Source organism: Zosterops lateralis (assembly GCF_965231275.1).
Source record: "Zosterops lateralis genome assembly, chromosome: 4".
Lineage (NCBI taxonomy): Eukaryota > Metazoa > Chordata > Aves > Passeriformes > Zosteropidae > Zosterops > Zosterops lateralis.
This window is the reverse complement of record NC_139765.1, coordinates 60,603,382-60,628,863: the sequence shown is the minus strand read 5'-3', so window position 1 is coordinate 60,628,863 and position 25,482 is coordinate 60,603,382. Positions and strand designations below refer to the sequence as shown.

Genomic DNA, 25,482 nt, shown 5'->3' with positions numbered 1-25,482 from the left:
TAAAACATGGCTACAGAAAGTCTTCCACTTTTTAGACAGACTTCAATACACATTTGGGTATCATCAGCATTACCCAGCTTTTCTTCAAATTTCTTAGAATGGAAATGGGAGACTGTGACCTCTGTAAAGTCATACAGGAGAAAGAATGTAAACAGCCAGTGCCACACAGCCAGAGGTGATTTGAGACAGTGCTTGGACTGGTAAAATCTGCCTATTTCCTCAAAAAAGTTAATGTCACTTCAGTGCTAGCAGAAGAAGATGGCAGCAACACCTTGCAGGTATGGCACAGTGGAGAGCTGGAAGAGTAATTCCCTCCAAAGGGGCAGAAAATCCCCTGTTTGAGCTGGACAAGCAGGGTTGCAAGAGGCTGTATTTAATAAAAGTGTGAATTCTCAGACAAATCTTGATGGTGAGGGCATAAATTGTAACTAAATATTGGTATACTCCTTCTTAAGAACTTCTCAAGTTGCCTCCTGATCCATCATGCCCTACAATGTATGTGGTAGTCAATCACCCTTAGACACTGGTAATATGTTTCAGAGAAATAATGGGAATATATGACAAAAAAGAAGGCCATCAGCTGTCAAAATCAACTTAAACCAGGGTGGTGGTGGCCTCCTCTATCAAATTGACTTTTGTGGTCAAAAAAGTGTGTGTTTTGAAAATTTTTTACTAATTTGTCTGTTCCTATTTTACATATATACAAGGAATGATACATAAAGTACAAATCTACTATTCACAGCCTATGCAATAAATTAATGTGCAAATAAAAGACATTTGCACATCAAATAGTTGTGATAAAATTAAATATTCACATACTAACATATTCAGGAGACAATCAGCTACCTGTGTAACACTTTCTACACTCATTTGCATCTGTAGACAGATTAGATCTAGAAGAGCAGGTGAAGTTGTATTCACACAGGTGTGGACATGGCTGACCCTGTTCACATACACCAGTGATAACAGCCAGTGGACATTGATGAAACTAAGGAAGAATGCAAGTTTTTATCCCTAGAAATGATAAAATGCAGCGAGGCAACTAGAAAACCAGTTATCATCATTGATACGATACTAACCTAAATTCTGCACACTTTTCAGCAATGCTATGTATATGTGCTCCAGTTTAAAAGATCATTTTTCTGATTCATTTAAATACTTCCAAATGGATGATTACGTTCCCCATAAATAAGAATGCATATTCTGTTTTGTTTCTAAATACCAGGTGCTGTCAAATCCAAGAGCACAGGAGCACAATCAAAGTTACAATCCTCTTTACCACATTAATCCTTCTGCAACCACTCAGCTGTCTCAGCACAGCCACTGCAAGCAACTGAGAAGCAACATGTGACTTCTACTGTCAAACAGTTAATGTATTAATGGCATTAATCTCAGAGGAAAGTTTAACTCTCACTGAATTACCTCATTTTCTATAGAAGCAATTTCAGATCAATATCTGTTACTTTTTCTCTTCAGTGGCAAATGTTTGAAAGCCCAGAGCTCCATATAATTCAAAGGTGCATTGCAAACTGCATCAGTAGCATTGCAAATGATCTTAAACTATTCCAGGAGATTCTCCATGTCCTATGGAAACATGGATACAGTCCAACTTTCTCAGCCAAATCTGAATTGTTTGTAGATGTGAAGTCCTTATGTTGTTGGAGACCTAACAGTCCCTGAATCTCCAGAGCTTCTCTCCTATGCCCTTATACTCCATTTTTAATCCTCCTTCCTGCCTCCTGCACAATGCAACGCCCTGCCTTTCCCCAAATCTCCACTGCAGCTGCCGAAGTCCTCTAGGTCTGCCTTTAAATCTGTAATTCCACTGGATCCTCTCTGATGGGTCACCAGGGAATACTAGCAGCTGTTTTGCAGGAAACGCCACATCTCCTTCTAATCGTAAGTAAAAAAAGCAAAGCAATAGAGGGGCAATATGAGCTCTAGAGCCACAAGCACAGTGTGTGGGAAAATGAGGCAAAACCACATTCTGACTAGAAAGTCTCTTCTCAAATTTTTGCCTTGACTCTTATACACAAGATCAAGCACTCACTCAGCTCACAGCAAACCTTAGAATGACACTACAGCAAATATGATGCTGGTAAAATATGTCAGATATCGTAGTTTCCTATCAAGAAAGATCTTTATGTGATCCTGAAACTGCAGATATCTCTAATCTGGACTAGAAACAAAAACCCATTTCTTAGTGTACTCCACCTGCATCCACATTCTCACTCAACATGTGCTACTCAAAATTGATCAAGTGAAAAGTTCTGCCCAGTTAGTGCCTTCTCCATCAATATGACAATCATGGAGGACAAATGTAATGATACAGTTTGAGCATAGAGAAAAATGTCTTTCATCTTTCAGTGCTTTTTTCCCCCAGATACTTGAAACAAAACAAGAAAAAAAAAACCCTCATGCTGTCAGAAGACAGACAATAAAACTTTGTCAGCACAAGTCATTTTGAAACATTACTCTTGTTTAGCATGGTCTGACTTCCTGTGTACAAGAGGCCTAAAGCAGAAATTAATTTTAGGTTGACCCATGAATAACTCAGAGACCCAGTGTTATGGATTATAGCTTGGTATTATACTTGCTAAAAACAAACAAAATTTAATTGCTAAAACTCAGAAAGGTAAGAAAGCTATTTATTGCTAGTAAATATTTATAGAATAATAACACTCCTTTTTAAGTTTCTATTCATCACAACACTTGAGTTCATAGTCCTTTTACTTGGAATAGCATAAAGTAACTGATCCAATTCCCTTAACATAATATGAATACTGTTACTCTCCATTTACAATATTTAAGCAGATGATAATGAAATTTAGTATCTCATAGTCTTGTTGATGAAGATGCTACTCATGGTAACTCATATACCACCTATGCACAAACTACAGTTTTTCTATTTACATTATATCCTGAGGTGCTTTGTTGCACACCCTTTCACTGTGCAAAGTTGAGCAATGTATACTTACAATTTCAATAAACGTAAATGAAACCTACCACCTTGTACTGATCCCAGTTCAAAGTTTGCAAATGTACTTGGCATTAATCCTAATAAAATCAAAACAGAAAAAACCCCACACATGCTCAAAAAGCAACAGCCAGCAACCAGAAAATGAACAACCTAGACTCTTGCAGAAATGTGTCATCCTGCAGGAACTGGCAGCTGGTTCATAACAAGAATTCATAAACACCTTGTAAGCACTTTCATTTTGCAGCCACAGTCTGAAAAAAACTCTAGCAAAACCTGGTACGTGAGGTTAAACAAAAATAAAATTGTATTTGATGTTAGCAAACTACAGCATAATGTTGCAAGATTGAAGGATACCTTTACCAGCTTTTTTGACAAAACACTATTCCAAGTCCAGCTGAAAAAGTTTGGAAATAATATCCGCAAACAGTTCCACCCTTCTTGCACTGCGCACTGGAAAGGAAACAGCACAGTCGGTTTCATTTTGATACTTCTTGTAAACTGACAAAGGAAATAAACTGCCAGCTCCAACCCCCAGACTGATCCGCTGCATAAAACACTGCTCAACAATCACAAGCTTCATTCCAGGTCAAATGACATAATTGGGAAATTATCAAGTGCTAAAATAACCACCGTTCTGCTGGTGTTTATTTACAATAAACACAAGCTTCGCTTTCTGACAGAAACCTACTAAAACGATTCTCCATTTCACAAAGTCTAAAAGTGAGTAGGATCAGCAAAATTATGCAAAACATCCTGCTAGAAGAAGAAACGTAAACTGAGCCACTTACAGAGAGGAGCAGGCTGCCAACTTAATCTGATTCTACGACGACTGTAAACATGTACTTTTGGAACGTGAAGCGATTCACATTGCCACAGATGCCGTCAGAGAAACACAGCAACGTGATTAGGTATTCTGCACACGGGGAAAAATCCGGCAGATGACCTGCCGCAGCAAATACCAGATCTGTGCTCGCACACACCAACTGTTTTGACTACAGGCACTTGTTAAGCACCAAGTTTCGGTCCTACCAGTTGGACACCAGAACTGAACCCGTGCCAAGAACAACATGAGCTGAAAACGGCTGCAGGGTTTTTTTTTTTTTCTTTTTTTTTCCTTTGGTTTTGTTTTGGTTTTTTTTAAATAATTGTTGATACAACTCTAACAGCAGAAATGAACCAAAGTGCTAAATTAAAAGCAGCAAAACCCACAAATGTATATTTAGAAGAAGACACCAAATTTTTACTTCCTTGATCCAGGAAAGAAGGAGAGTGTTTGTGTATAACACAGTAGGATGAACCTGATGTTTTCCTGGACATTCTTTTATTTATGGGATAACCTGGCATTTGTCAGGATAATTATAAAAGGCATGAGAATAATCTCTAGACTATCACTATTTTACCTTTACGTACTCAAATATCTTAAAAATAACAAAATTCCACAAAGAGCCACACACAGCACTTCCTAGAACACGATTATTCCTCTTGAGTAAAAAGCATGAAAAGAAAGAAGGGTCAAACAGAACTCCAAAAAGTACTTCAAATAGTGCAATTAATTATCCTAAATGTAAACTGAAGCTTCTGGGTACTTGCCTGCTTCTTTTACAGGGATTTTGAAATACAAATATGAAGCTCCAAGGTATCACTGAAGTATCAGACAGACAGGAAAACAATAGAAGTGTGAATACTCTGCCCTGGTGACAATGTCAGTCTTCACATCATCGAGCAGGAAGACCTAGAATTAGCTGCAGTGTCAAAGCCTGTTTCTACAGCTATAAAAGGGGATATTAATGATTTAGGGTATTAACTTGATTAAAAAAGGAATCGAAGACTTAAGTAGGAATTCATCACTCCTGTAATGACACAATTTCACACGTGTAACCAGCATTTGCCACCTGACTCATTCCTACTGCAGAAAAAATGACAATTTTCAACTCTGTATTTCTCAGCTCAGCAAGGCCAAAAATCCCCAGGCAAAAAAAGAAGTAACAGAGAAAGCGAATCTTGGCTGCACACTTTTTTGAGTAACAGCCTACCAAAGAAAAGCAAGGAAAGCTTCTGTACAGAGATCTCACGTTCTGCTGGAGGGGATGCCCAGGTAAGTCCAACATGAAGCGAGAGACTGAGCTAAATACCACCTCAAACCTTGTGTCCAGTGCTTACACCACAAGGACAGCCCTCACCATCCTTTTGCACTAGTATCTTACTACCTGCTGACCCACATTCCCACCATTTTTGTCCTCAAAGGATGGAAATGCAATATCAGCCCTAAACTTCACAGGACAGACACCTCAGGTGAAATGCTAAAATATTTCTAGCAATTAAGCCACAGTACTCTCAAAGGTAAATACTGACAACAAATCAGAACTTTGCAGGTGATTTTATATGTGAAGAGAAATCTTTTATTTGGCTAAATGTACAAATTTATAAACAAATCACCTGTTCATTTATTCAAACATCCAACTTAAATAATTACACTCCAGATTGTTGCAAAATAGACGAAAATTTAGTATTGACATCCTCTCATGCTTTGTACCACGTAACAGACCTGTTTCCTCAGGCAGATCTTTCACATTCAAGGTCGTCCAATGACACATTTTTATTTACTTATGCATTTGGGGTAAAATATTTCACTGTATCTCTATTTCTATCTTTAATTATATTTACATAACAATAAAAATAAAGTAATTTATGTACGTTATTGCTTTAAGAACTAATTAAATGTTTCCCCTCCTCTACAGTAAACCAGAAATGTTTAATGTTTCTTTAATGTTTTACTTAATCCAAAAATATATGATGCCATTTCTTTTTACTGTTAAGAAAAGTTAAGCCAATGCAGAGTGAGATGGGACTACTGAGATGGTTTGGAAAAAACCAAAACTGTAACATTTTTAGGTGACATGTTCTTCATCTGGCTCTGTGAAAAACATGACACCAGATTTTATTCAATATAAAGATCACATATCACTATTTCCTTTTACCATTCCATACAAATGACTTCTAGAGAAACAGTAATTTCACTGAAATTAGCCCGGAATAACATCTTCGCAGGACTTGCATATAATCTGTTGCTTAAACCTTCTGGTTTTTCTGTTATTTGTTATTATTCACCAGCACCTGGTGAATCAATGTATTTCTTAAGAAGCTGTTTTTTAAGCACAGAAATAATGGATTATATTTCCTAAAAATACGCAGGTTTGAATGCTAAATTACTCCATCTCTGTTACCCCGAGTACCTTTGTCCCCCAGCAGCCTCATAATTTCATCCTGTATCCACAGTCCTTTGTCCTTCTCCCCAAAGAGACGGGCTAAGCTCTGTTTGGTCTGCAGGTAGACATGTGCCAGCTGTCAGTACAAGCTGCAAATGTGCTTCACATGGAACACTGTTCTCTGGGCCACATTATTTAAGCTCTCTCCTCACAGTTGCTGATTTTCACAAGACTGCTGAAACTTTGGATTTTTGAACAAAACTACCAAAGAGCTAAAAATTCTCAAGACAAATGAGAAAGTAGATACAATCACATAATGTTTATTGCTATTATTATTTTTATTAGTAGTAGCATTATTATGAAGTTATAATATTTTAGGAAATCCAAACTAAAATCTATATAAGATTTTTTTTTTAAACTTGCTTTTCTGTCTTGACCACTCCTCATGCATATTCCCAGGCATTAAATTAATTCCCTTGGAATATTCTGACACCATTTCAAAATCCAGGTACCCACACAGATCTGCCCAGCTAGGGACACTGTTTTGTTTTGAAGATCAAATGAGCCTATATTTAAGTTTCAAATTGCTTTATCAAAACCTACTATAAAAGCAGCATAACTGTCAGTTCAGAGTATTTCCTCATTCCAGACATTCTAGATATATCAGTTCACTCATCTTTCAAGCAGATTATTTGCCAGAGGTAAGAAAATCTATCATTTAGAAAGCTGCATGAATAACCACAAGTGATAACCCCTTAATATACAGCCTCCAAAGTGAATGTGCAAATCAGTTCCTGAAGAGGTCACTTGTTCATGCTTCCCTCATTACATACAATAGCTCTTACAAACAAGAAACCAAACTCTTAACCTTCTACAGAAAAAAAGTCAAGAGACAACACTGAAAAACATACCCAAATACAAAAGTGTGTTTGTAGTGCATTTTTAATCTGCAAACTAAAGAAATTCAGACCTAACTGCACATGAATGAAATAAATGCAAATCAACCTCTGAGAGTCTAAATGACAACTACTTCATATTCTGTCTCTTCATGCACCTCTTGACCATTCATCACTGCAATGAACTTCTCATACTATGGATTATTTGTTTTGGATAAACTATTTCTCCATTCATAATTTAACAGATTTCCCATAATTGCTTCTAATGAGTTTTTATATCTACAATACTAAATGTCTGCTATACCTATATATATATATATAAAAGACTTCTTTCTCAGATAGGTATCCACTCAGTTTTTCTCAAGTTGAGTCTTCCAAAGTTTGTTGAAACATGGTCAGTGTTTTAGATGCTGTGTGAACAAAGCCATTTTTCAAGGGCACACAGCCATTAGAGAGCAGATCTTAATTTAAAGCATCCAAGTTTATTCACCCACTGATGTTGCCTCTGTTACAGAATAATGGGGCAGGAATGACACAGGGAAAAGAGACAGCTGATTTCCAGTACAACTATCTACCAAGGTGCATGAACTGCTGTGACAGCACAGCTGTGCAATTCTGTTTTCCCTTCTCCCACTTCCTGAACAACCTGTGATCCAGTGGGGGTGGTTTCAAATTTCCATGGATCTTCTCAGAAGCACACACATCATATTTTAGAAAAACTTTCGGTAAAAAAAAAGAAAAGTGTAGGTGCTTACCAGCTGAAGACACAGGTTATTTTTCCTTTGAGGCATTCTAATTACTTTCTATAATTACTTCTACAAGCTAATAGAAAAACAATCTCATTAAAGCAAGGCATAGCTCAATTCAGAACCATTCTTGTGAGTTTTAACATGGACAGTTAGCAAACAAACCAAGATGATTAGAAGTCCAACTTGAAGCAAGTCCATACAAATGAACCAGTTTTACCTGAAGACATTTAACTATTACAATATGTAACAGGATGTCTCTGAGAAGAGGCATGCACTAAGTATCTTTCCAAGGTATCAAATGTTTCATGTGTATCAGTCATTTTTGGTTTAAACCACAAGAGTCAATTGGAGCATATGTAAAACATTAGGATGATTATTTCCTACTAGGACTTAGCTGGCTTTTTATAGTGCTAGAATCTGGTTTCCCCCATGCTTGGTGTAACATTTCACTTCAGGTGGGAAGATATGAATAGGACATATGTTTGCCAAGAGATGAGAGTTACTCTTGGTCAGCCAAGAAATGACTATAGAGAGTAAGCTTGGAAGCTAACAGGAAGAAGAGAAAACAATTTTAAGACAAGGATTTCAAAGTGGGTTATTTATAGAGTCAACACTCAATTATCCATGGTCAGATTATCTGTACCAGAGATGCAGAAACAAATCAGCTCCAGCTGGGCTCATTAGCAGAGGTGCAGCTCGGTACAAATGTCCCTACACCTCTAGGGACATTGTGGGTTCAAAAATTACACAGCACCTTTCTTTCAGCATGAGACTCAAGTCCTTTCTTCAATACAAAGTGAGTCACTTTGGTTGTTTCTTTATAGCATTTCCAAAGGCAAAAGTGCTGGGGAAAATGGCAAAGACTTCAGACGAAGCCACTGCCTGGCAGTGTTACCCCCAAGCTCTGGGTCCGAAGAAATGTTCTTCACTCAGGCACAGCGTCAAGCCCGAGCTGGCTGTGTGCATTCCTGCCTTCTGTGTCAGGGCTGCGGGCTCCGCCAGGAGCTGGGTGCAGACAAGCACCAGATGCCTGTGACAAGGCAGGAGCAGGCACCAGCCAGCCTGGCAAACAGCATGGCAAACCTCACACACAGCTGGGGTGGCCACTGTGCAGAGGGACTGAACCCTCTGATCTCAAGATCACTTGAGATTACAGTTTAAAGTTAGGTCATTGAAACCAGATATTCTAAATGAGGGAAAAATTAAAACAAGTACTTTTCTAACTTCAAGAAAAACACAGCCACGGCAATATCAACCCAGCTTGAAGCTGTTTTCCTGGCCACAATGTTGAAAGTGTAACTGACAGTGAAATACAAAGGTAGATTTAAAAAAAAAAAAGGAAGGAAATGGAAAAAATTCAACATGATATTTCTTACCTACCAATTGCTTCCTCTGAATCAGACTATCTGTGTTCTTGCTCAAGGACTGAAACCTTTCTCCATCTGTCAGGAGACAGCAAACTCCAGAAGAGACTACGATCTTCTGGAAGTTGTCCCTTCTCATCAAATTCATGTTCTATAGTTGAAAGAAATCCTACTGTTTAGAGATAACAAGAGATACTTCTAAATTGGAGGAATTTGAGATTCAATTTATTTTTTTCCAGCAATGGGAGTCACTTGACCAAAGAGACAGGGAAAGGACAACAAATAGGATACTGGCATGATAAATCTCAGCTATAATCAACTGACTCCAGCTTGATTACAGAGGAGGAACTAAACTCTGTATTTGGCAAATGGATCACAGAGCAAGTCTTTTCTAAAGCTTTTTGCTGAGTCTGTCAATTGTTTGCTAGACAGTACAGCAGATTTAACCAGCAATGGCAAACAAGTGAACCAAAACTAACCATGCCTGAGCTATCATCCACGGGATTTGCCTACTGTATCTAAATACTGAGGGAAAAAGGTTTATTTACACTGAACTGCTCAAGTAGTTTCAAATGATAGCTAGAAACAGAGGATCACTGAGTGCAGGATGAGAGAGAGGAAGAGGGTTATCTATCCCATCAGAAGATCATTGTAGCACTTGAGGGAATCTGCATACCTAAATCTATAGCCTTATTATTCCCCTTCCTTTCCTCTTCCCTAGTCTCAAATTCATTGACTTGCCAAGTCGCTTACGGTCTGAAAAAAAAGTAATTGAAGGAAAAAAAGTTTGAAAGCACATTCACTTTTGCTTATATTACTTATAAGAGAACTCTGGCAGTTTTATTTGATCTTATTTCTCCTTACATTTCAGATCCCTAAATGCCTACTGCCTAAAATGTGATAGCAGTGGCAGTTACAAAAGGTCTGCTGTCTGTCTTTCCTATTTTACCTAAGGGCATGAAGCCTAATCTCAGTATTAGGGACTAACATATTTTGGAAGGGATAATATTCAGCAAACAAAACCAGAGAAAAGATCTTCTGCTGTACAGTATTTGCAAGTCTCGTGTATGGTATTTATCTTGGAATACACACAAATGAGGACAGCAGCACAAGTACTAGAAGGAAAAAGACTCAATTACTGTAAACAGCTGGGAACAAAAGACTGTTAAACATTCAACAATCACATCAACAGAAGGTTTAGAAGTCTTTACTTCTTGTTTACTGTAACAAGATTAGGTCAATGCTCCCCCTCTGCCTCTTAGCCTCATCAAACCAGAGAAGACCATAAAAACAAAACCACTGTACTAACCCAGTCACTGAAAAAACTCACTGTCCTGCTCAAAGTACTGGAAAGACACCAAAGAATCGGGGGCTACTGTCACAGTAAATTTCAGCCTGTAACTTCCACTAATCAGCTGCATATCTGTCTAGCACATACATGCAAACCACACTTACCTAAACTTTTTGTTCCCTTACTGCTCCTCCCACTCCAAGATATCAATTCTAGCCAAGAACTTGATTAGCAACAGACTATGAAACACTTTCAGAGAACATCAGAGGTGGCACTTACAAAAGGACAGTGAACTTTTATGGCCTGAAGCCCCAGAGCAAAGTGTGGCAGCTGGCATCGGGCATCACTGTTACAGCTGCAGTCATACCACAAATCAAAAAGAGATGCTATTTCTTTTTCTCCTCTTCTTCCCTGTCAAAACATTTCTGGCATACCTTTGGCTTCAATCTGGTATTAATCCATGGCTGACTTACAGTGTATGAATGGAGACCAGCCACATTGTGTAACACAACCTTGAGTCTTTTATCATTTGCTTCCTAGAATAGGCTGCTCCCACTCTGCAAGTACAGTGTGTATTGTTGTCTCCAGATGTAACCTCATAGAGTCAATATACTGAAAAAGGCCTGCTGAGCCCTCTTTCACAAGCAATCTTCATTCATCCTGTATAAGAGACCTCTCTCTTCTTAGTAATTTTATGCCAATTTAGGAGTTACAATTATTACATGCTCTCCCACCCCTTCCTGGCTAACTGTAAAATAATTAAACACCAGAGTTACATGGATTACTTTTGTAGGACTTCTGTCTTCCCCTTTATAATTACTTGTCAAAATCTGGTACATAGTGAGTTTTAAACAAATCATTCTATGCTGGTTTTGTATTTTAATTAAATATAAAGCAACACTGGTTAGATACCTCAGGACATTTCTCACTTTACAGAAATCAGAGCTCATTTAACAGCCATAGTATTTCACAGACTTAGACAAGACAACTCTATCAGATAACACTGGTTTCAAGTAAACAAGTAGGTTTTATTTTTTCCCCTGAAAAGTCTAATGAAGTTTTGTAGTGTCATTTAGATCTATAACCATTTAGAAGAATGTAACAGAGATATAGAACCTTATGTTTTTCTCCTTTTAAGTTCATTAGAACAAATAGAGGGAGAATGTAATCCATGCACACAGCAAGTAATCCAGCTGTAACTCATACCACAGCATAGCAGAGGTAAAGCGGTAATGCCGACATTAAACCTGATACTATTTAGCCCTTAAAGCTTGCAGGTAATCCCTCTCTTTCCAAGAACTGCACACTGAGAGAAATCAGATATATTTAAAGAATAATTCAGTATCATGAAAGTTTTAAATGAAATTTAATTTTTTAAAATGAAATAATTTAAATTGAGCTTCAACATCTAGAGCCATATCGAGGCTTCCAAAAGCAAACACTCAGCAATTGCCTTGTTCTTTATTTAAAGAGCTCTATGGAATACATATAAAACAGAGCATAAAAAAGTTGACAGCTGCCAATTCAAGAGTCAGCAGTTTCCCACTAGCATATTTTGTTTAAACTACTTCAGTACCAATGTCATGTTGTTAATCAATTTTTTAAAAAAAAAACCTCAATGAACTATATATTTCTAAAATACTACTCATTACCAATGTAATCACAGTTTGTGTTATTTTTTAACTGCATTGCCACATGTGAAATATACCCAAAAAATGGCAAAAACCCCCACAGAACATACAAACACATACTTGAGGGAGAAATCAAGGTGGCTTCTTGAAAATATGGGTCTTGCTAAGTATCTAGTTACCTGCATCCATTTTTCTTTAACCTTTCTGAGGCTGCAGCAAATGGAGCTTAGTGCCTGCTCCCAAGCTAAAAATCTTTGCAATAATTTGTGTAGATTTGTGCAGATAAAAATAAAAATCACAGACTATATTAGATTCTAAGACTGTAAGCAACACGTACTATCATATCTGCACAACAGCATGCTGATATAGTTGGGAAAAAAAGTAAAAATAATCACAGTACAGATAACCAAGGGTCAAAGTTCTAGTTATGCATGAAGTTTCAGTATTGGCACTTCCTGTTCTGAGTCCAAAATACTCATAAATAAATCTATTTTGTCCTTCTTTGCTAAAGTAATGAACTGCTATTCTCTCCCCTCCTTCATCTATCTACACCTGATCTGCTCACTTACATTACTGTGACCCATTAGGCCAGTTTTATAAGGTCCTCGGTGCACAGGAGGCATTGCTGCACTCGGGCGGGCAGGCCAGGGCTGCGCTCAGGCTTCCTGCAGCAGGCTGAGCCCGGAGCTCCCCCCGGAGCGGGCGGGGGCTGGATGCCATCCCTGCACCCTGCAACGCCTCAGCTGCTCCGGAGACCGCAGGTGCTGCCGACAGCCCTCAAACACGTGTCCCCCCCTCGGCAGCGCAGGTATGTACGGCTGTGGATGTTTATCTCCAGCAACAGCTGTGCCCTACAACCTCGTGCGGCTCCTGCACCAGCTCTCTCACGCCGCTCGAGCGCAGCAGCAACAAAGCAAGGCAGGATCTGTAGCGACCCTCACTCACATTCAGCCCGCCGCTGCAAAACCCACCAGCAGCACCTTCCCCCGGCGCGCTGACAGCCCTTCCTGCGGGGCTCGGGCCGTCCTTGGCGGGGCCCGCCGGGCCGCAGGCGCCGTCAGCGAGGGCCGGGAGGCTGCCGGGAGCGGAGCGCCGGGAGGAGCAGCAGAGCCGGGCGGGGGAGAGAGCGGCGCGCCCGGAGCTCCCCCTCCCGGAGCCGCCGCCGCCGCTCCCGACAGCCGCTTCTGCTCCGAAACGTCCCTATCCACGGGCAGGGAAAGCCCCAACAGAGAAAGGTCGGGATCAGCAGAGTTAAATGCAAAACTCCTTTCACTTATCACACGATTTTTCTCCTGAAAACTCGTCAAACTTCTAATTTAGTTTTGGAAGGCTTAGGGAAAGTCAGTTCTTCAACCAACAGTGCCACAGCTTCAGCCACTGCCGCAAGGATATCCACACTCTCCATGTTAACTCCAAATTCAGGTTCTGAACTCCACATAATAATGTATGGTAATTGGTAATAAAAAATTAAGCTTCTGAGGATCTGATTATCTTTGATTTTTACACCGAGGAGTACAAGCAGACCAAGGATTAAGATCCTGTTAAAGTCAGCTGCTGCATAAACACAAAGGTCTTTATCACCGATTTTTCTTCCTACTAGTACTCCATACTCACAAGTATGCAGATATCAGAGCTATGGTGTCACCACCCAAAATAAAAAGTTCAGTCAACAAGCTGAGCTTTGCTTTGGGACCGCTCTGCGTGTTCAAGCATCCCTGTGCCAAACCCTCAGCCAGCTGACTGCTGCTGGAAATGGTGGGTTCCCCATTAACCAGAAATACTTCCTTTGGCATGATTCTCAAGATTTCAAATGGCAATATGTTTAATGTTTACCTGATACCATTACAAGTAATTTGTTTCAACTATACTTAAATAGGCAGCCACTCAGCTCTTGTCACATACATGCAACTCCTTTTGCAGTTGTTGGTTTGTCCACTAAACCCAGCCAAACCCAGCAATTTGCTGCAGACCAGTGCAGGACCTCAGTTTAAATGCAAATTTATTCTCACAGCTGTGTCCAGCATGAAACACACCAACAAATGCAAGCTCACACTGCAAGGTTTCAGGATTAAATTCCATATATTTGAACACATACATGGAGTGGTGTTCCCCAGGAAATTAAGCTGGAAGATGTTCTTGGAGTGCTGCATTCCCTGGCTGTGCACCCTCCAGACTATGCAGGGATCCCAGTGGGGCAAGAGCAGGAATGGCCCCAATTTATTCAAGTTTCCATCTTAATCACAGAATCTTCTGCCTGAGGCCTTGGAAGAAGATGGTGAGTGTGAAAACAGAACCAGAACTCTCCAAGATTACTTACAGTAAGTAAGCTCTTCAGAGGACAGTGGGGATCCTTCTGGCAGTGATTTCAATTGGACAGAAGAAAGAACTGGATTCAAGACATCCTGACCCATTGAACCCAAAAATAGAGCCCAGAAATTTAATCAACAGATCTTTGAAGGTGCATAACCAGTTGGTTTGTGGCTTTGTTTGGTTGCTTTGTTTTTAATTTAATTTGAACATGGGACTTGTAGTAAAAAATAAAACACTATATTTTTGAGGCATAAACCTACCTACACAAAATAGCCCTGAATGTTTCTGGGATTCCTGTTTAGGAAATCATTCACTGCAGGTGTAGATGCCTCACAGAAGAGACAATCACTGAAGCCAAGGAGACACAATAAAATATGGAAGTATAAATAAGCAGAAGAAAAAAATATTAGGTATAATATAATAGGAAAGTAATATCAACATGCAAATAAATAACAAGACAAATAGGTAAAATGTTTAAAATTAACTGGGGAAAAAACCCAGCAAAAATGCATGCTCATAAAAAGCTCCAGCTAAGCTGAGAAATAGAAGGTTGAAAGGAACTACCAGTTGTGTCATATACTGCCATCACTTTATGGTGAGGATATTACACACTGCTAATACCCATCTGTATATCTCAGATTCATGCCTATGGAGCAGCTGTCAAAGCATGCTGTAACACATAATCCTGGGGATCCACTGGCCTGCAGGCTGCTGCAAAGTGAGTGGTGATTGCTGCCTCACATCAGCACATAACAAAGGTCACATCACAGGTCTTGAACGGCCAGTAAAGCATTGAGTGATCATGAATATTTAGAACATAACACAGAATAACGTTAAAGGAGGGTTAACTTTTATAAAGAAACAAAACAATGCATCTGAATTTGAGATGGATGGGGAATATGCATAGTAACCATGCAAACAATCTAGCAGAAGTAAATTAAAAGCAATGCTTTCACTATCTGGAAATAAAAATACATTTTCTGAAAACCAAGGCTGATGATAGCTTTTGTATAAGATAAAATCAGGATGTTGACAGTTTTCTGTACCTCAATATTGGGCATCTCAAGTGATCCACCAATAAACCACCTAAACCAAATGTTTCAGGAAGTGATAATCAATGCTTTAGTTTTCAAGCTGAAGTGGGAAATTTATCAGCAATATTAAGATGCATATTTAAATAGGAAAGGACTTCTGCAGTTGAGCTGAAGACCACAGACATTTACCTTATAGATTAACTTCTTTAAATAGTTATCTTTATACGATGTGATACTAACAGAGATAGTTTGTGCTAACTGACAGACAAGTTCTACATTCAATCATATTGAGAAAATAGTGCACAGGAAATAATTATTTTCTAACTCTAGAATTTTAATGCAGAAATTTCTGCACAGAACCCACAATCTGCAGAAAGGCTGAGAACAAAAGTAGTCAATAGTTAAAAGAACTATTCATTGTAGGTAATAAGGGGGAAAGAATTGGTTTTTAGTGAGGGATCACTTTCTTTGCTCATCTTGCAAGCTTTAATTAAGTGGCTATGAAATAAGGCGTAGCTAAGAATGATTCTTTTGTAACCTGTTTTCAGGCTATAAATGTGTTTCTGGTTATAGTAATACTACATATAAAACCATTAATAAGACTGCCTACTTGCCAAAGCCTAGACACAGACATTCACTTGCCTGATGTCAGCATGAAGTTAGGGTATCAGAGTGTTTTTAAGCCTATCTTGAAAAGAAAACCTCTAATCTCTGTAGTTAGTTTTGGACTGACAAAATTGGGTTTTCATCTATTGAAGGAAAGAAAGTCATATGCCACTAGCACTTAATGGTGACTCTTTTATGTTGTGCATCAAAATACTCTCGGAGAATTTTCAACATGAGGCCTGAAATTTAAATATTAAGTGCTTTCCTGATGGACACTGGAATTATCAGACAGCTTGCACATTTAAGCTACTTGAACCCAGGAACATTTCTTAGTACCCAGCACACGGAGACCGCCTAGTCTGGAATGTGTATTGGGACTAAAAGTTTAAAATGCAGAAACAAGAGTCCAATCTGTTGGGAGTGTACATGTTTCTTGCTAAAGCTGTGAGGGCCTAAAATAGTGCTAAAATTAATTTTGTTTCCTTGTACTGCTAGGTAGGTCAACATGCAGGATTTTTTCCCCACCCAGAAACAAGGCTACAGCTTTGGCAATTCAGCACCAGCAAAACCAGAAGAGACTTCAGGCAAAAACTTTAACCCAATAAAACACCAGCACATATATTTGAGTGGCAGCTGTACGAAGTGTTTCAAGTTTTTCTGTATTTGTACATTAATCTCACTCTGAACCCCAAATCTGATTTCTTATGTTTCAGTACCATGGATATTTCAGCACCAAAGGACAAAAGAGGGGTATTAGAAAAATGCAAGTCAGAGTGCAAAAGCCAAAATGGTACTGATTTTGCATGTGGGGATTATTTCAGAAGAATCTTTGAAACTCTAGCTGATCGATTCTACACACATCTTATCTAAACCACATTTAGCAGAAAAAAAGACAGGGGACCCAGATTTCTATGAATTCCAATTATCCTAACTCAACTCCTCCAACAAATCAAGCATCTGATCCATTTTCAGAACCACATTATACAAAGTTATGTTTGTGGCCTGTAAGACAATCCTTTTACTCTTAAAGCTTTACAGACCTTCATAAACAAATCAAACTGTTGTACTGAGGAAGAGTACAAAGCTCTGACTAACAACTGGTGCTTGACAAACACTCAGTTATGCTTACAATACCTTACAGATGAGACTAATGCCTCAGTAATCCCAACTTTTCACAGCAACTCCTCCAGAAATCCCATGGGATTCTGGATTCTTGTTTAGTCTCTTGGAAAAATGAGGAACATTGATTTATTTGAGGAGAGCCTTAGTCCTGCATAATCCACTCCTAAATCTATAAATCAGACTGTTATTTTTGGGAAATACTAGGAAGACTGAGATATATCCATATCCTGAGATAGTGCCTTTTTTTTTCTGCTTATCTTCCCTATGTATCTGAATTTGTCTGTATTTGAGGTAGGGAACAGCTACTCTGCTCCCTCTCACTTGATTTCAGTCAGTCCTTGCATGAAGTTTGCTCCATCCTAGTCATACAGAGATTTATGACGAACAGAGTTCTCTCCCTTTCCATTCTCAATCCAGGCCAAGAAGGTGTTGTCCATATAGGTGCCAAAATGTATGCAAATCACATTTTAAAATCAGCTTCTAACAGTGTAAGAAAAGACAACCTATACTCTGCTTTTTCAGGAAAACATCATCTTTTCAGAAAGTGTTTATTTAATATCTAGCACAGGATTTCTTGTTTCTGGGTCAGACTCCCTAGGGGTTCCTAAAGACCAGTTTGCCTTATTAAAGATGAACTATCATAACAACAAAATTAAGAACAAGTACTGTTTCAATTTTGAGTTGCACACAGCTTTCTTGCTGTAAACCTTCAAACCTAAACTATCTAGGCAAGTTGAAGTACCAAGAAGTGATCCCAGTGTCTTTCCAAAATAGCTAGAGTTCATATTGTACAATCACGTAAAACTCAGTCTTTGTTCTCAATTGCTTATAAATGACTTCATAACTTGGGCACCCCACCAGTGCCATGGGTTCAGCAGTACCACTGGAGGTGGCTCAAGTACTTCCAGGATAACCAATGAAACTAAACCAACAAGAAACATACACTCCTCTTCCTACACTTAAACCTGCATTCTTCAAGTGAGCTCATGGAGACAACACATCTTTCAGTACTTCTGTCATACAACTTTTTTCACTGCTCTATGTCTCTCTAAAAGTTTTTGAGCATTTTAGAATAATATTTACTGATATAACTTACTGATAATGTTTACTACTTTAATAATGCTAAATGATACACAAAGAGTTAATGAATTCATAAGTAAAATATACAAAAATAGTATTTCTTATAGGAGCAATGCTGCTGTACCTTGAAGTGGTTTCTGAAGTTAATTACTTTTGTCCTATATACACACTGCTTCCTTAAGGTGTTACAGGGCCTAAATGTATCCTTTAACTACCTGTAGCAAACAAGAAAAATCTGTTGCTTGATGTGCAATGCTGCACACACCTTCACAAGCACCCCAACATTATATTTCTTAGCTGTGAAATTCCCCAATCACAGGTACTAGTTGGTATCTCTTACTGACTTAATTCCACTGATAATAACGGGTTTACTTCAATTAGTCTCATATTAGAATCAGTGATTTAGATTTAAATTAAATTCACATAATTTTCGCGTCCTGTGGGTATGCATGTTTTGACAGTACTGCAAAAATGTGCTGCAAGTTGCATAGAAGTTGATGGAAACCGTCAAACCAGTATTTAATTGCTTGCTGACATGTACCTCAAAAATAGTCCAGAGTGGATTTATCTGAACATACAAAAGGACACACAGAAAACACATTTTGAAGTAATCTCCGTGCATTGAAGAAATACAGGTTTTATTGCTGCATTTTTGATTCCTGAATCAAACACTACAGCTTTTGCCTGTCTATTTGCTCTACATGCATCACCTCAGACTTCGAGAAGCCTTTTTTCCATATAATGGATATTATAAATTAATACTTCCAAAATTAAACAAATATTTTTTTAAAAGTTTTAAACATAAAAATTTTCTTACTCCTTTTGTTCTGACCCCCAGCCATGGAAAAACTGTAACATCTGTGCAGTCTCATTAAATGCATTTAATAAGATAATCAGATAATGTACAAGAAAAGCAATCCATAAACAATGTGAAAAGTTCACAAAGTTTTTTGCAGAAACTTGTATTCAATCTGTCATCTCTCCTGAATCTGGTGCTGCAGAAGCAATATTCAGAACATGGAGTCCAGCAGTCCTCACCACATTTCCCCTACTTAAATCTCATTTTCTGTAATTTACAAATTTTAACTTTAATCCTAATCAGTCAGTAACGTTTTAGAGTTGTCTTCTAGACTTTCTATGTCTTTTGGTAATTTTAACAGGCTTACTTCACACATTAAAACCTACTCTTCACCACATCACTCTTTAAGACTGTGAACTCCTGTTAGAGAAGAGCGCTTTTGGGAAAAAAAAGGCAAAAAAAAAGCATGCTGCCATCAATTCTTGGGACTTAGAATCACAGAATGGTTTGGGTTGGAAGGACTTTAAAAATCATCCAGTTCCAACTCACTTGCCAAGGGCAAGGGCAGTGACACCTTCCCCTAGACCAGGTTGCTCAAAGCCCCACCCAACTAGACCTTGAACACTTCCAGTGTTGGGGCAGCCGCAGCTTCTCTGGACAACCTGTGCCAGTGTCTCACTATTCCCACCATACAGAATTTCTTCTAGTAGCTCATCTAACCAACCTTCTTTCAGTTTGAAGCCATTCCCCTTGTTCTGTCATTACATGATCTTATAAAAAGTCCTCCTCCAGCTTTCCTGTAGCTCCCCTTGGTACTGGAAGGTGCTCCAAGGTGCTCCAGAACCTTCTGTTCTCCAGGCTGAACGACCCCACTTTCTCAGTCTGTCTACACAGCAGAGGTGCCTCAGCCTTCTGATCATTCTTTGTGGCCCTCCTCTGGATTTGCCCCAAAGGTTCATGTCCTTATTATACTGAGGGCCTCAGATCTGGATGCAGTACTCCAGGTGAGGTCTCCTGAGTGTGGGGTAGAGGGGGAGAATCCCCTTTCTCAACCTGCTGCCCACGCTGCTTTTGATGCAGCCAAGGATATGGTTGGCAATGTATCAATTGAGTTATGTCAACAGTCTGTAGATACCAACTTTAAAAAAAAACAACCCTCAAATCTGAACAGACACAGCCCAGAGAAAAAACCACTTTAAGATAAATTCAAATGGTAAATCTTTCATCTTCAAGGTCAGGTGTCCTTTCCAAAAGATATGCTTTTAAGATAGTTGTTTAGAGAAGACAGGCAGAGCTGAATTAATAATTAATTGTGGCTGCTGTTCCCTGTCCAAGTGCCACTCCGAACCATCTATTCTCTCTGCTTTTGCCTTGCACCATTTCTGGCATTCACCTGCTGCCCTGATGGATGAGCTTAGCTTGCTAAACCAGCAGAAAACTAACCAAAGAAAGGGGGGAAAGTTGCTAAACCACAAATAAATCAAAATGAATAGCTTTCTCCTATTATTTGATAATAAGTTGAATAGTGTCACTACAGGGTGAGATGAGCAGCAGGGAAGGAAGAGGATCCCTGGACTGGGTAGGAAGGGTGAGGTGTGAAGAGCGTGCTCTGCCCTCTGCAGCAGTGTGCCTTCAGATCCATTTGGGACACCCTGCCACAGGGATAGTCTACAGAGCTGTAGAAAGGGCACTAATATCATCAACAGAGAAAACATCCCAGAAAGGTGATCATGTTTTAAAGCTACTGGAAGTTTTGCTGCCTTTGAAAGAGGTTCTTGCTTATTTTACAAGGATCATGGTTGCCACTTGGTTATCAGTCCTTGCTGTAAAAGAGCACTTGCTGCACCTTGTGACCTGTGACTGCTCTCACAGCTGAGTCTCCAGCCTGTCTTCTCTTCCTCCAGCCTTTACCAATCGAGGCTAAAGAGTTTATTCTCACAAAACATCCCTGACCACTGTCCTATTTCAAAGAGTGTTATTCTGGGAAACAATGGCAAGTGTGGTAGTCTGGAATCAATTGTGTGATACTCATACCACACTGACTGGTCTTAGTGAACCTATCTGCCTTCAGTTATAGCAGCAGGGAGGACATGACAAATACAGTAAGAAGGAGTAACTAACTCTAATATTTTGACAAATGTGATTAGGGGTCTGTAAAGAACTGGATTTAAAAACAAGAGAAACTTCATTCTTTGTGTATCATCAAGAAAAAGCACACCTCCTTTTCAAGAACAAAAGACTAGAAAAACTTAGACCTGCTGAGCCTACTGGACACTGCAGACCTACTTCATCAGTGACTTCTGCATATCTAAATAAACACTATTCAAGAATTAATACAGAGTATAAGGAATTTGTCATAACCGTTCTCCATGACTTGGGACTCAACACTATTATAATATTAGTACCTTCCTTGAGAGACTAATACAGTTCACTAAAAAAAAATCCAATCCTGACAATGAAATTCTTTATATCCTAAACTTTAAAATAAAAGCATTACACATATTTCATTTACCCTGAAGTTTCCAAATAAAATATAAACTAGAAATACAACTGTTGTACTATTTTTTTCTCTTAGTTACTTAAACCACTTTTTTAGTTAAAATAATTTTTTAAATAAAAGAATTAAGAAAAATAATCTCACTACATTAAAATTAAATTCTACATTAAACCAAAATTTCTCTATACCAGAATTGACAACATGGAATAAATAAAACACAGGTTGCACATCAAAAGAAAAACCAGGGTGCAAGACAGTGTAAAACTGTTAGTAATGTTCATATGCAGCACAAAGTGATTACTGCACTTCTTACAACAACATATTAATTTCCACACATCAGGAAAAGAAAAATAACAAAAGCAACAGACATGAGGAAGCCTTTTGATAATGTAAGAATAGATGGATTACAATCAATGTTACAAAAGCAAACTGCTACAAGATGAGACCTTTTCTGTAAATGGCTAATCCACATTAATAAAACCACTACTAAACATCACTGCAGGTAACCATTTATTTTAGATTAATATCACCTAAGCCCAAACATATTTTAATGTAACAGCATGGGTTACATTTTAAAACAGTTAAGTAATTTTAGCCATCAGCACAATCCAATGTTTCTAGGAATGCAAGTCATTTTTATTAGGCAGCCAGCTGCAGACATTGCTGGAACTAAAGTTCCAGAAAAACTGGGAAAATTACCATTCATATGCTTTAAAAGCCTCCCGAACACATGAATGGAAGCCGTGTTTGAATGGCAGAAGTCAAACAATTTGGAAACCAGATTAAAGGAAATAAGTAGCGATTTATTTGCAGCGTATCTTTTCATTCCAAATAAAAATGCTTGTGCTTAGTGACCAAGATTTGATCCATACTTACAAAAGATACTACTGCAATGATGTATTGCAAAATAATCTTCGAAAAAAATGAACTAGGAGCAACTGCTTTAAAGAATCCCTCTCCTGCACAGAGCAGCAGGGACGGCAGTGATGACTAATGGGGAGAGGCGCTGCTCGGCCAGCTCAGTCCCACAGTGTGGGGGAGGCACTGCATACCAGGGAACGCTTGCAGGGAATGTGAAGCAGATACTCCTGTATTGCAGGGAAATAAACGGGGCAGTAAGACAAATAAAGCTGCTCAGCCTTTCCTCCTGTAGTATTTTTAAAATATAATTAAAATAAACTGCTAAATGTCAGTCTCTGCTGTATTCACCTAAAAAAAATTAAGCTCAGGTCTCCATGTCCACTACACATGATAATATGTGCAAAGCCCACATGAGAAAATCTTAAATTTTGTAATAATTCTGATTCTCAAACTTTCATCATTCTTCCTTTTTACACAAAAATCAAACATTTTAGGCCACAGTGCAGCTTCCTATACAATAGTTACCATAGCTGTCATTCTTCAATGCAAACAAGTTATTAATTATTACAGCTTTACCCAGCAACACTTCCTGTGAATATTTCTAGGTGATGTAATAAAACTTCTTGTTCTTAGTTAAAAAAACAGAATTTAAGTTCTTTTAAATAGGTATACTTTTTTTTTTTTTTTTTTTTTTTTTTTAATAACAATAGACAATGTTTCAAAATTTTCCAGGAATATCTTCAGGTGATCTGAATGAGATAACTTACTACATCTTACTGCGGTTTCTAATAATGTAAAAAGTAGAACTAGCTAATGTTTTGTTGACCACACTTTATCCTCTCAAATTTTAGGAGTTACATAGAGGTTCTTGGCAGAAATGTTGCAGACTTGGAATCCCCAAGCTATTTCTCCCAAATAAACCCGTATACATCCTGCTAACCAAGGGGATCACAAAGAAGTCAGCTATACCTGCACAATGTAACATGCCTGTGCTATAACCATGGTTCTTCTTCCACTTGGATGGTTCAATTACTTAGGAATAAACTGATATTCCCAAAACTAACCATTAAATGGGATATTTTAAAACAGTCTTGGGACCGATCTGCATGGTTCAGCTGAAGCTGAGCTTAAAAGTGAAATATCAGAAAAATGGGAAAGGCAAAGCGTAACAAGTAAAACCAGCTTAGGTCAACAATGATGTTGTTTCATCCAGTGCAAATGTCTTACATGAATTGCACTAAAAAAAGAATCCTATTGAAAGGGAAAGATAAAAAAAGAAAAATAGAAGGGTCAGACAGGGTGAAATAGAGCCTTTAAAAGCCCAGAACAATTTGCAACACAAATACTGAGAAGGAAGGCACTTCCTCTTTGAATGAAGCAAGGGTCTGGCCTCTTCCTGTGTCACAGTCCCCACAGTTACTCAATATGTTTTCTACTGGCAGTAAAACAAACATCAATTCTATCAGCTTTACAGACATGTGTGTATCAAAAAAGACACCATATTGTATTCCATCCAGTTTTAGAAGAGATAGAAGACGTACTTGAACAAGTATCTTCAGATCTTTGTTATCTGAACTGCTCCATAACATTACTTGTGATGAAACAGCTCATAACTTCATAAATAAATATTAACTTCCGTTTTTAAAGCGGATCCTGTAATAACCTAAGAACCAAAAATGACTGCTATAAAATTTACAAGAAAAACACAAGAACATAATGGAGTAAATGGTACCTTGGCAACTCATGGAACTCCACAGTACACCTTATAATAAGAGTTAAGCTACACTTTATGCATTAATTTCCTTCATAGACATAAAATGCCCAGGTTAGATCTGCAGCTAGCTGACTCTCACACAGACACCCAAGAGTTTCAGATGATTATGTTAATTGAAGCTAGGAAAGTTGTAATACTTTTTCAAAAAATGCAACTAGCATTGGACCCCTCAAAATCCTGTCTGGACAGATGTGAGTGAAGTACAGTTTGCAATCTGCCAAAGCTAAAGAAAAAAAGGCTGCAAGGTGAAGGTATGATGTGCTGCTGCAGCAGAGGAGACAGTTGTGTTAGATCATACACATGTAAAAACACCACCTGTTTTACCTGCTTAACAGCTGATATTATGCAACTCTGACTGCAGAGAGTCAGCTGGCATTCCTATACTCTCTTCCCATTAGTCAGAGTTTTCCAACAGATAATTCTAAGCCTAAGTGTTAAAGAAAATAATTACATTGTATTTTCTTTTTTGTGTTATATGTATGTTTTGGGGAAGAAAAAAGAGGTCAGTCTAACCCTAAATTAAACATTAAAGCATTAAAGTCTAAAACAATAAAATCAAGACATTAGGCAATTCTAAAATGACATTAAACTAAGTTTAAAAACTGAAAATATTTCTGTTTTATAAAATGCAACTATGGAGCAAATCATCAATGAATAACAGTTAAATTCTTGCATTAAACTAGCTGGATTTAAGCGCTCAGTGGAATGTGTTTCTATAATTCTCTTTTTAAAGCATGGTACTTGAAGCTCTATGTATCGTTTATTTGAACTTTGTTTCAACTCAGTGATACTATCTTGCTAGAAATGTCACTTTCAAACCTGTGAGTTAAAACACAAAATTAAACACGAGTTATCTTATGGAGTGCTTCTGGTACAAATGCTGGCAACAAATTTATAATTCCTTAATATAACTGCATCACATGATAAGCAACTGGCAATAAAACTGTCCTAGCATGGGGGATACTGAGTACCTTGGATCCCTCTGCAGATGAAAGCAAAGCAGAGCCTGAAGTCAGCTTTGCCAGGTTTCACTCACACAGATCTGAACATGTGAAGAAGAAAGACAATTCACTTCTTCCTGCCTGCATTTCCAAAATCTATCTTTGTACTTTGACTTTCCATCAGGGCAGAAGCAAAAATTCAGCTTTGTTTCCTTATGCCTGCCTCCAGCAATTCACTCTGAGTGCTAAGAGAATCACCATGAGAAGGCAGGAAAGCACACAAATACTGGCATGAGGTGTCGAAGAGGAACAACCTCAGAGCATGCATAGGCAAGTATCTC

At 38.4% G+C, this 25,482-nt stretch overlaps 1 protein-coding gene and 1 long non-coding RNA gene across 7 annotated transcripts in view; one reads left to right on the top strand and one right to left on the bottom strand.

Annotated features, from left to right (window-relative positions):
- Positions 1-25,482, bottom strand: part of ATXN7L1 (ataxin 7 like 1) — a 111,753-nt gene that overhangs the window by 34,684 nt on the left and 51,587 nt on the right. Inside the window, exons 1-2 of one of the 6 annotated variants that reach the window (XM_083860398.1) lie at positions 3,769-3,843; positions 3,335-3,430 (exon numbers count right to left, since the gene is read on the bottom strand). The exons of 3 other annotated variants lie outside the window; for them this stretch is intronic. The gene's annotated coding sequence lies outside the window, so the exon portion shown is untranslated. Of the gene's footprint in view, positions 1-3,334; positions 3,431-3,768; positions 3,844-12,686; positions 12,780-25,482 lie in introns of those variants that run through there. 2 more of the 6 variants (XM_083860397.1, XM_083860399.1) reach the window with 2 other exon arrangements.
- LOC310908922 lies at positions 12,854-15,154 on the top strand. The gene is made up of 3 exons (XR_014589975.1): positions 12,854-12,925; positions 14,362-14,435; positions 15,066-15,154. It is a non-coding gene; the product is annotated as an uncharacterized lncRNA (long non-coding RNA).